Source organism: Kogia breviceps, chromosome 10, assembly GCF_026419965.1.
Source record: "Kogia breviceps isolate mKogBre1 chromosome 10, mKogBre1 haplotype 1, whole genome shotgun sequence".
NCBI classification, from domain to species: Eukaryota; Metazoa; Chordata; class Mammalia; order Artiodactyla; family Physeteridae; genus Kogia; species Kogia breviceps.
In genome coordinates this window covers 23,593,718-23,604,297 of record NC_081319.1, presented here as the reverse complement: position 1 = coordinate 23,604,297, position 10,580 = coordinate 23,593,718, and the positions used below count along the sequence as shown (strand labels likewise).

General features: G+C 42.5%; 1 non-coding gene across 1 annotated transcript; it reads right to left on the bottom strand.

The window, feature by feature from the left end:
• Positions 1 to 6,835: 6,835 nt before the first annotated feature.
• LOC131764740 (U6 spliceosomal RNA) lies at positions 6,836 to 6,942 on the bottom strand. The gene has a single exon (XR_009337940.1). It is a non-coding gene; the product is annotated as a U6 spliceosomal RNA (small nuclear RNA).
• Between the last annotated feature and the right edge of the window lie 3,638 nt (positions 6,943 to 10,580).

Genomic DNA, 10,580 nt, shown 5'->3' with positions numbered 1-10,580 from the left:
TTCACCTGAATCCGGGTCTGATCCATTTTGACTTCTTTTTTTTTTTTTTTTTTTTTTTTTTCGGTACGCGGGCCTCTCACTGTTGTGGCCTCTCCCGTTGCGGAGCACAGGCTCTGGACGCGCAGGCCCAGCGGCCATGGCTCACGGGCTTAGTCGCTCCGCGGCATGTGGGATCCTCCCGGACCAGGGCACGAACCCGTGTCCCCTGCATCGGCAGGCTGATTCTCAACCACTGCGCCACCAGGGAAGCCCGGCTTCTTTACTAAGAGTTGCAGGAGAGAGAAGTTCCACTTTATGTGACAGTGACAAGCAGGGCGGTGCTTCTCAAACTTTAACGTGTACACGAATCACACAGGGATACAGTTAAAATGTAGGCTCTGATTCAGCAAGTCTCAGGGAACCTGTGACTCTGCATTTCTAACATCTGAGCTCATGCCGATTCGCCTGGTCCAAGGACCACATTTTGAGCAGCAAGTAGGTAGAGGATGGTGGGCTAGTTAACGAATGGCTGCATAGACCGACCAGGCTGGGTGTGACAGTGATGCATGTGCACTGTTCCAAAGGTGACGGAAACGAGGGCCTTCTAGAAATGAAGACCAGAGAAGGAATTCAGTCAACTTTATAACAAGAACCCTGCTTCGTGCCCCTTGTCAGAAACATCAGATTCACCATTGAATTCACCACTGAATTCACCAGTCACCAAGGAAGGAATACACTTTTCTTTCTAAATCTGCAAAGCAATAACTCCACCACTGAATTCACCAGTCACCAAGGAAAGAATACACTTTTCTTTCTAAATCTGCAAAGCAATAACTCCACCACTGAATTCAGCAGTCACCAAGGAAAGAATACACTTTTCTTTCTAAATCTGCAAAGCAATAACTCCCCAAAAGTTGCTAGTTAAAAGGATGGAAAATGAGTGCGATTAGAGGGAGTCATAGGTTTTAGAGACAGCCTGGGTCTGACTCGCAGCTCTGGCACTCACTCATTAGCTGTGACTTTTGGGAAAGTCACCTTCTCTTGCTAAGCCTCAGTTTCCACAATTGGAAAGTAGGAACGATACTCACAGGGCTGTCGTAAGGATCAAAGAAAGAACACGTAGAGCACTTCATTCTATGCATGGCCCATACTAGTCGACCTACTGTAGCTTTTATGTTTTTATTCGGAAATTAATCAGCCAAGAATGCTGGAGAACTTGCTCAGTGAACACCTTTGAGGTGTTGCTAGGGAAAAGAAAAAGGAAAAGAAGAGGAGGAAAAGGACAAGGAGATGCAATCACATTTCTTAAGAAAATTCCAAAATATACCTGGAGAGGCAAATGCATACACATATGGAATGATTTAATATTTCCACAGTTACATGCCAAGAAGCACTGCAAGTCGAATTACACAGAACACACAAACCATTTGGAGAAAGCGAATGTTTAAAATGATATCACTGGAGACAGGAAAACTGGAGGAGTCCCTAGACAAAGTCAGGGCTGTATAAACTTTTGAAAAATGTTTCACATCTTTAGCAGGATATTGACATGAGCTGCTATCATATGGAAACCTTTTTTTTTTAGAAACACCTGGCAAGACTAATTTGGAGGACTGATTTTTTTTTTCTTTCACACAGATTGAACACACAACAAAACACAAGGTGTGTCTGCGATGCAAGCCCGATCAGAGATTAGATCACTGAAGATAAATGGTGGTGACTGCCATATTATTTCTGATTATGGTCTGAATGGGCCTGTTGGGTCATGAGCCACCATTTGCAAAGAACCCAAAGAAATTCTTGTAAAGTTCACAATAGTCTGAAGACTCTCTGTTTTGATATTTTTCTCTTAAAGGCAACTCGACAAAAGAAAAATAAGAGAAGCTCATTTATTTTCATAGAATCCCTCCATTATTTATTTTGTGATTAAATGTGACCATTTTCCTGGTCACACAGGCCAGCCTGCTTCCTGTAACAATGAGACACACTCAGGCTCTTGAGGAAGATAGAAATAGGAGTCTTCAGGGAAGGAGTGCTGTAGACTGATTATTCTAATGGCTGTGCCTGAGTCTGTACATATACATGATCATTCTTCCCCGGAGAAAATAGCATGAAAAGAATCACACTTCTAGTTGACTCTCAATTTGATTCCATCTACTAGATGGGACCATTCGATGCTACTTCAGTTAAGTTTTTCAGGATTAGTGGTTTAGAGCCATTGTTTTAGTTTTATTAAGGAAAATGTTAAATTTCATCTTAAGAATACTTTCACCACCTCTTCTTTCTCTTTCTGTTTAAGGCCCTATCCTTAGCTTCTCTCTTTTCCCTTTTCATTTGGCAACTGCCTAGAGCTTCACCTGGATATTCAACAGGCACCGCCAACTTGGCGAACCTCAACCAACATGTATTGACTGAGAGTCTACTGGGTGGTGAACTGGCTCAGATGACTTTGAGGTCCCTGCCCTCAAAGAGCTGATTTTTAAAGAAGCAGATAAAAAATAGGTCATTTCAAAACAATATGGTAGCTACTAGGTTAGAGTTACACCCAGGAAGCCATGGGCTTCATGGAGGATGGCATCTGTCTTTAAAAGGTTGAAATTTAGTGGAGGAGATGGTCTCTGAACTTAGTCCTGAACAAGGAAGAGTTACAATTGCAACAACTTTTATAGCTCTTACCCTATGCACCTTAGCTCCCTCATGTGTACAAAGATGATGATAATCATCATCTACCTTTAGGTCGTGGTAGGGATATATAAGTTAATATATGCATATAAATAATTTGACCAATACCCAGCATATAGTTTAAATAACTGACTGAGTCATACAGTGAGTGAGTGGTGGAGCTGGGGTTTGAATCAGGTGGTGGGGCTCCTGAACCCATGCTCTGAGTCACAGTGCTGTCCTGTAACGTTGGGGAGAGATGAGGAACCATATGGCAGGTAGAGGGAAGAGTATGGCTAAGGCATGGCTGGGTGAAATAGCACAGAGAGAGCTGGAGACACAGAGTCCCAACTTACTAGAGTGTGAAGTTCAAGGTGGAGGGTGTCAGGGGAGGAGGCAGGAGCATCAGGAGGGACTGAGACACAGAGGGACTCATACCCATGCTAAGGAGGTTGACCTACATCATGTGGGCAATGGGTTCCAAGCAGAGGGTGCAGGAGGGGTGTGTGTTGGGACAGGGATAGGCAGATGTCCAGTTCTGAGGGATCACTCTTGCAGGGGTAAGAAGGATGAGGCTGTGGTCAGAAAAGCCCAAAATAGCATGACCTGCTAGACTGAAATTGCATCCGACTAAACAGGAGATAAAGACACTGCACTGGAGCAGCGGAAGTGAGATGGAGAACAGGGGCCGGCTTTAACAAATATGGAGGCTGACTGGCAGGGCTTCCTGGCTGTGGAAGCAGCCTTGGAGATGGCCCCTGATGATGCCTGCCTCCTGATATTCATTCTCCTGCACAGTTTCCTCTCACATTGTGCCAGGGGTGGTCAGGATGACCAACAGCACATGGTAGAAGTGATGATAGATCACTCCCAAGATTAGGTTACAAGAGACTGTGCTTTCCATCTCGAGCTCTATCTCTTGGATCACTTGCTGTGGGGAAAACCAGCTGCCATGTTGGGAGCTGTCCTAAGGAGACACCCACGTGGCAGGAGACTAAAGCCTCCAGCCAATAGCCAGCAAGAAACTGAGGTCTGCTAACAACATAAGGGAGCTGGGAAGTGGGTTCTCCAGTTCTAGTTGAGCCTTGAGACGCCTGCACCCCTGGCAACAGCTTGACTGCTGCCTCATGAAAGACCCTGAGTCAGAACTACTCTGCTAAGTCTTGACTGGATGCCTGACCATCAGAAATTGTGTGATATGATAAATGGTGGTTGTTTTATGCTGCTTAAATTTGGGGGTAATTTGTTAGGCAGCTGTAGCTAACTGGTACAATAACTTAAGCAACGGTAGAAAGTGGGAGACATCTGGGATGGCATCAGGCTTGGGTAGGTAAGTGGACAGTAATATCAATAACTGAACCAGGCTCAGAGCTCACAGTCTCACTCCTCTGATGGGCCTGACTTCCCATCCTATTAAAGGTACCACTGTTCTCCCACTGACCCAGGCTCATAACTGCAGAGCCACCAGTGTCTGTTACATAAGTGATATCAAGGTCTGAAGATGCCATTGTCCAACGATTTCGACTTCAGTCTCTCCCATTGTCCACCACTACAACTGGACTTCACTTCTTCATTACTTTTCACCACATCTTAGCTGTAAAATTGCAAAAGCTTCTTAACTGAATCTCCTTGCCCTGGGTTTCTCCTTGCTTTACACTGATGTTGATCTTCCTAAAGTACCATCTATCACTGCCTTATCAAATAAAGTCTAAGTTCTGTAAGCCTGTGTTCAAATCTCTCCATTTTTTCTCTGATCTCTCAGCTCAGCCTTCTCCCTTCATCTTCCCACCGTTTGCCCTGCATCTTACTCAAACTGAAAAAATGGACAAAAGCTTTGCTCCTGTTGTTTCTGCCTCTTGCAATGCTCCTTCCTCCTTCTGTTTAATCTTGTAGTTCTGTCATAGCCCACTTTGAAATTCACCTCTTTCATGAAAACTTTTGTGTCTCAATACCTAAATATGACTTAACTTTCCTTTGAGGTCCTCATGCGACTTTTGTATCTCTTTGGGGGCACTTGTATCACCTGTATATGTGTGTTCTTCCCTTTTCTCTCTTACCAGATTTCAAAATCTTCAACGTTGGGGTTACTTCTTATTCATCTTTGCCTGGCATGTGGAAGAGTGCTTAATAAATATCTGATGAGAGAATGAATTTACTTTCATGGCTGAGCCTCCCTAAGTCTACCCCCAAACGGAGGCAACTTAGCACAATTTGCTATGCTGTTTCTTCCTCTCTTTGGTCAAAAATTTATCATCCAACTACATAAATAAACTGCATGAATAATCCAATGAATGCAATTCACTGTATTTCCCTAAACTCAGTGTCACAGCGTTTTACATCAAATAGAAAAAAACCAATTTAATGGGTTTTTTATAGGTCTAAAAAAAATCAGATCTGTTGATACACATGGGTAATGCAGTTTTTTTGTGACTCACAGCTGCCATTTATAGACAGTTTCCTATGTTCCTGGCCTCTGTGGTTGCTGCACAATTCTCATAAATCCTACATTTAATTCCCATATGAATCCTAAGGTACAGGGACTACTGTCATTTCCATTTCATGGATGGAGAACTTGAAGCTGAGAGGAATTGAGTAACTCTCCTAAAGTTGCACAGCTCGGAGGGGGTAGAGCTGGGATTGGAACTAAGGATCTATGCTCTTAAAGGCTACCCTCTGTACGTTGATTTCTGTAGAGCAGCGACTTGCTTTGTACACGTTTTGGGGGCAGGGTTGCATGCTTTTACTTTTCACGAGCATTTGCTCTAGTCAGAGACAGGACCCACAAAAGAACAGGTGGCTTTCTATCTTCCTGGCCTTGTGCGGTATGTAGGAATGCTCTTTCCAACATCTCTGGTACATCTCTACGTGTCCACCTTGCTGTGCTTTCCGTAACACAAGCTCTCTCCTTCATTTTACTTCTGTCTCTCTTCCTAACTTTCCCAGAGAACAACGTAGTGTGTCACAAGCCTGGTGCAAGAGTGCATCTAGAAAGACCCAACGTCGGGACACCTGGAGTCATCTGATTTTCCTCTCTCTCCAGTAAGAGGTCTGAGCGTCAGTGTGGTGGAGGAGAGAGTGAGTAGGATTCTGGCCCCTGTCTGGCTTTGTCCGGACAAGCAGCGGCTGGTCTGGCTAGCACAGCAGCAAACAGTCTTGATCGTTCCTCTCCGTGTTGGCTACTAATCCCCTTTTCTGTTTATCCCCTCAGGAGCCCAGGCTCCAGGCATGGGCTCTAGGCCATGGGGCTTGGGGAGAGAAGAAGCAGATGTTCCCGGGACGGTCACTGCCACGGGCACCGGCCACGTCTGTGTTGGTGTTATTGATATGGTCCCGAGATGGCACAAGCTTCAAGCTGCCAAGGACAGTCCCCTGGCTCTAGTTACTGAAGCTGTCACTAACACTTTACACTTCCCCGCAGGCTGCCAGCTTGGGAGAGTTCAAATCGCTGGAAAGAAGTGCCTCCTTCCTCCCAGCAGTGCTGAAGCAAGAAAGCTATTTGCAGTGTCTGGGAATCTATCCCAATTCTCACTGTTTTATGGTCCCAACTTTACCCTGTGATGATTGTGCAGGTCTCTTCTGCAGGGGGGAAGTGGAAGAAAAGGGCTGGGGTCGCTTCTGTGGCAAATAATTGATGAGGGAGAAGCAATGGCAAGTGCTGATAGTTCTGGAGTGAGCCTGGAAGCCAATCACTTGGCACCTTATTATACACTGACTTGTTTTGTTTATTGGCCACCTTTGCCAATAGAATGTTAAACTCCATGAGGGCAGGGATTCTGTCTAGTTTGTTCATAACTATATCCCCAAATCATAGCACAGTGACACTCCTGAATGAATATGTGTTGAGTAAACGAATGACTCTCTCCTTATTGAAGAATTTTAAATTAAATTTAATTTTTTTATGTAAAAAGGGTTTTTTATTCGCAGGGGAGTGGGACTCCTGTATCAGTTTCTGCTGTACAGCAAAGTGAATCAGCCAAATGAATACGTATATCCCCTCTCTTTTGGATTTCCTTCCCATTTAGGTCACCGTAGAGCACAGAGTAGAGTTCCCTGTGCTACACAGTAGGTTCTCATTTAAAGTAGGTTCTCAATCCCAATCTCCCAATTTATCACATGCCCCCCTCACCCCACCTTGGTATCCATACGTTTGTTCTCTATGTTTGTGACTCTATTTCTGCTTTGCAAATAAGATCATAAAAATTAGGACTGCTTCATGAATTTCCATGTCATCCTTGCACAGAGGCCATGCTAATCTTCTCTGTATTGCTTCAATTTTAGTATATGTGCTGCTGAAGCGAGCACACTTATTAATGAATCTTTTTGTTTAATTGAAGTATATAAGTCAGACAAATATCATATGATATCACTTATATGTGGAATCTAAAAAAATGATACAAATGAACTTATTTACAAATGAGAAATAGACTCCCAGACACAGAAAACGAACTTATGGTTACCAAAGGGGAAAGGTGGAGGGGAGGGATAAATTCAGAGGTTGGGATATAACATATACACACTACTATATATAAAACAGATAATCAACAAGGACTGTAGCTCAGGGAACTCTACCTAATACTATGTAATAATCTATATGGGTAAAGAATCTGAAAGAGAGTGCATATATGTATATGTATAACAATTACTCTGCTGTACACCTGAAACGAACACATCTATACTCCAATATAAAATAAAAATTAAAAAACTGAAGTACAGTTGATTTACAATGTTTTAGGTATACAGCAAAGTGATTCAGTTATGTGTGTGTGTACATATTTCAGATTCTTTTCCATTATAGGTTATTACAAGGTATTGACTATAGTTCCCTGTGCTATACCGTAGGTTCTTGTTGTTTATTTTATATATAGTAGTGTGTATATGTAAATCCCAAGTTCCTAATTTATCCCTCTCCCTCTTTCCCCTTTGGTAACTGTAACTTTGTTTTCTGTGTCTGGGAGTCTATTTCTGATGGATCTTATAAACTAAACATGTAACCAGAAAGCCCTTGACTACAAATCTACCTGTAAAAGAACCAGAAGTATCGATCTGGCAAACACATTAAATCACTGACTCGATGATGCACCATAGCTTTCCTCTTTCCTCCTTTCCTCCCTCCTTCCTTGCTCCTTCCTCCCTCTCTTCCTTCACTTGTTCACTTTTTCATTCATCTAATATTCAATGAACACATGAGTAGCAAGTTACTCTGTAGTGTACATTGATAAACTCGCTTGTCTTTGTTCAACCAGTGCATTCGAAAAAAACGCTCTCTACTGGGTGAAAGATGGAGGTTTATTGGTGCTTGGAGAATTTGTTGAAAAATGGGATTAAAACTAGAGATACCAGTTGAATTAGGTGGTTTATAGCCATGTCCCGAAGATCTCCCAAGGGGAAAAAAAAGTCAGAAGGGAAGAGATAATCTTACTGCGATATTTTTATGGTAGGAATATTTCCTGGACTAAGTCACAGATTCGAAACACCCAACACAAATCCACTGTACTCAAAAGACAAACTAAATTCTTCTTGAACAATAAGAATATGAGGTCAGCCAGTAAAATAAGTAGTTCAGGGTCTGGGGTGACCAAAATAGAGACTATTGGTCCAAAGCAGGAGTCAGCAAACTATGGCCCATTGACTAAGTCTGGCTCATAACCTGTTTTTACAAATACATTTCATTGGAAGGCAGTCATTCTTGTTTGTTTACGAATTATCTCTGGAGGCATTCATGACAGCAGAGTTGAATAGTTTTGATAGTGACCGTATGGCCTGCAAAGCTGAGAACGTTTACTCTCTGGCTCTTTACAGAAAATGTTTGCTGATCTCTGGTCTAAGGGAAAGATGTTCTGATGCCAAATGAGAGCCTTTAAAAGAAAACACTCTGCACATTGAGCTAGGTTCATGGGTGTTTATACACCTGCTTTCCCTATCAATGAAAAGTAGCCAGCAGTTCATGTCATGACGTCATCAACCCCCAAGATGTTACTGCTCACTGTAGCTCTTTCTGCTGTATGGCCATAAGTTAATGATCTGAGATAATTTTCCATAAACTAAATTGTTGACCCATCAAAGTATTCTCCCTCCAGGCTTCCTAATGCACTGCCCTTCCACTGTCTCAGGCCAGAGCTGTATAACACAATCTCACTGCCTCAAGTTTAACCTGAGGTTTTGACTTGGCATCCAGCAGCCTTATAACTGAAGATTTCTTCACCTGTGCTTGTTCTGCTGTTACCGGTCTCAGAATGCCCATAAACTTGACAAAACTTGTCCCTTCTAAGCCTTTGCATTTCACATGCGGATTGTTTATGATTTGGAGTTATTTGATTCTTGGTTTCCCAGTAAAGAAGTCAGCAGGTGGTGTGCCTTTTTTGTTTTTAAAGTTACCTCCCTGTGTAAAAATTTGGAGTCAGGTGTCTCTCACTGAGTTCATCAGACCCAAGTGTCCAGACCTCCTAGGCCTTCCTTAAAACCCAGCCCTGACTTGTAAAAATTTTAAATAAATATTTTCAAAGAAGGGTTGAAGCTTTTGGCCATCCTCTCTCCTCTTACTGAAATGCAGAAACTTAAAAATGGGATCCTCCTTCACTATTTTGGCAACATGGCTTGCTGGAAAGATAATAATTTAAATAGCAGTTTCCAAACGCTCATTTAATATAATCCTCACAATCTAATAGAGTTCTTTTCACCCTTCTACAAATGAGAAAATGGACACTCAGAGAGTTCCAATAACTTACCCAAGGACACACAGCTATTGAGATGCACAGGCAGGATTCAAACCCATGCTCTTTCCAGTCTGCTGTTCTTTCCCAACAAAAGCATGGGAATGTGGACCACAGAGTTCTCAGGGATCAAGAGCTAGAGAAATAGTTGATATCCTGTAGTCAGAAGTTTAGAGAATCCTATTGTAAATCAAAGTTGGTTTACATAATCCTAACCAGTGTGCAATGAACAATTATTTTGTTTGTCATTTCCAATGGAAAGGGAGTTGGTGGGCATTTGGAAGGTGGTGGGAGAAAAGAGAGGAAAGAGTAAATTAAATTTCATTTTCATTGGAGAACCACGTACAAGAAGAAGCCAAATGTGGATGACAAGGTGACGTGTGGTCAAAGTTAGCTTTAAGAACACAAACATTCTTTAAGTCATGGAGAGTTTGTTACAAAGTAATGGATCTCACCCAAAAGTGAGTGCTAACTGCTCTATCATATAAAGCCTCCTGCCCTTTGACCCCCTTGCCTTTCCCCTTTTCAGCTCCTTGCTTCTCCCATCCATTCACCCATTTACTGAGCGCTGACTAAAGGCCAGGCTTTAAGTGGGATCTTGAGGATATAAGGAGAACATGACATTTATCTTGCTCTCCAGAAGCTTAAGTTTAGGGCTTTCGTGTTGAAACTATTCTCCCCATGTTTCCACCTGTGGGTATGGAGAATGCAGAGGATACCACTGAAATACAACCCAAGGTATTTCTAGGGTCTAAAACATTATGCGTATGCCCCAAAGTTTGCCCCTACAATTTGAAGTGTTGTCCTAGGACTTGCCAACTAGACCTCTCTTTCTGCCTTATCATTGCTCTTTCTTATCTTCCCAGCCCCTAAAACCACAACTCCAAGTTCAGCTTCTTTTGATCCACGGGGACACAGGCTAAGGGAAAGGCAGGGAGTAGCTGGCTTATTTAAGCTTCTCAAACAACCCAAAGGCAGGGAGAACATGAATAAATAAAATATTGCTGTAGTTAAACCCACCCTCTCCCTTTGAATGACTCATCCTCATTTAGGAATCCCAAAGAGATGGGGGTAGGTGGAGACAGGATGACAGCATAAACATCCGGTTTCTAGTGATAACTCAGAATTTTTCATTAATCCATAAAACCTTTAAAATACTTTGTGTTTTTGTTTGTTTGTTTGTTTTTTTAAAAAATCACACCCATAGAATGCATAACACCAAGAGTGAAC